Genomic DNA, 1,927 nt, shown 5'->3' with positions numbered 1-1,927 from the left:
TATTTATTCTAGACTTAATGAAGGAAGTGTATTCTGGTCTACCTGAGGGGTACTTCTGTAGATAAATAATCATGACATAATAAATCCATTCTACCATTTTGATCTCACTAAAAGGTTATATCCCGCAATAATATAATTGAGAGGTTCTAGCATTTAGTTGGAGAAGGAAATGGCAACCCACTCCAGGGTTCTTGCCAGGGATGGGGGAGCCTGGTGGGCTATCATCTCTGGAGTCGCACAGAGTCCAGAGTCGAACATGACTGAAGCGACTTAGCAGCAGCAGCAGCATTTAGTTAAATTAAATGTAAGCACTTTTGGTCCCAGATTTTAGTCAGCTGCAAAGCAAAATGCTAACACTATTTCTATTTTCTTGATTTAAAATATAGAATCCAGAATCTTTGCTAAGTGAGACCTTATTAATCTGCTTAGTCTGAGCCAAATTTGTATTTCTTCTACCTTAATTGAACAACTTTAGGATTGTTTCTCACTTGTTTATTTAGATTTTTAAATATAAAATGTTAAAATCACACTTGAAAATGTTTGATATTTATAATATATACTTTTTTATGTTACACTTTGTGCATTGCCTTCTAGGCCTTGTTGGAACTTGAGTCTGGTTATGGATCTATGAGTATTAACAATGGTTGGAGATAAGATATGGAGAGAATTAGCAGTTTCTTCTTGCAAGGAAACTGTCTCTGTGGGAAGGAAATTATAGTTTCTTTAATCAAGAGGAAGCTAACCTCCTCAGACAGAGGTTGAAGAGATAATTCTAAAAGAAAGGAAGTTTATGAGAGTTTAAATGTTTAAGTTTCCAATAGTATTTAAAATCTTTCCATATGCCTCACTCTTAATATTTAGGGCCCAAATTCTTCCCAATCAAAGCTCTAAATGTTTTATCATAACAATTCTTGCAAACTTGGGAATTCAATTTACATTGTAATTCAGCCACCTGTAACTTGATAATTTAAGTATGATTTTCATAAATATAAGCACTATAACTATATAGGATCATGTTTTTTTATATGGTAGTCATAGAAGTTTTCAGTTTCCTTATAGGAGATATAGGCAGGAAAATTAGTACTGTGGACCCATCATTTTTCTTTCTTTTTTTTTTTTTCCTGCTCCAAGTTTTACAGCCCAATTTTGAGTCCATAAAAACGAAGAAACAAAAACAAACAAAAAACCTTCTTAGTGTAAAAATAATAGTCTGCTACATAGTTCTGTATTCCAAATTTCTTGCCAACTACTTCATGTAGCTAAGCTGTAATTACATAGGAAAGAATTTTGGAAAAAGACAATGTCAGTCCAGCTGAATTGGCACAGTAAAAATCCACTATGCAGTGGTCCATCTAGAAATACTATTTGACTGAAGAGATTTTTGGGGGATAAGGGTAGGGCCTTCAGGATTTTTTTATTTGTTACCATGAGTAAAGAATTATTTAAGATTTTAATTTCTTCCTGTGTCAATTTTTGTAGGCTATGTATTTTTGCTGCTACTGCTAAGTCAGTTCAGTCATGTCCGACTCTGTGCGACCCCATAGATGGCAGCCCACCAGGCTCCCCGTCCCTGGGATTCTCCAGGCAAGAATACCAGAGTGGGTTGCCATTTCCTTCTCCAGTGCATGAAAGTGAAAAGTGAAAGTGAAGTCTAGAAATTAACAAAAAATAATCTTAAATTGATTTATTGACCTAGGGCATTGGATCTTAAATGGGGGGTTGCGGGGGGGTGGCTAATTTGCTCCCAAGGGAACATTTGGTGGTGGTGTCTGGGAACATTTTTGTTTGTCACAACAGGATTTTTCCTATTGACATTTAGCACGTAGAAACCAGGATGATGCTAACTTTCCTGCAGTGTGGAAGACATCCTTCCCATCAACCAAACCTTATTTGATCCAAAGTGATATAGTGCCAAGGCTGAGAAACC

The sequence above is a fragment of the Bison bison genome, unplaced genomic scaffold, assembly GCF_000754665.1.
Source record: "Bison bison bison isolate TAMUID 2011002044 unplaced genomic scaffold, Bison_UMD1.0 scf7180017864339, whole genome shotgun sequence".
NCBI lineage: Eukaryota > Metazoa > Chordata > Mammalia > Artiodactyla > Bovidae > Bison > Bison bison.
Note: the sequence above shows the minus strand (reverse complement) of the source record.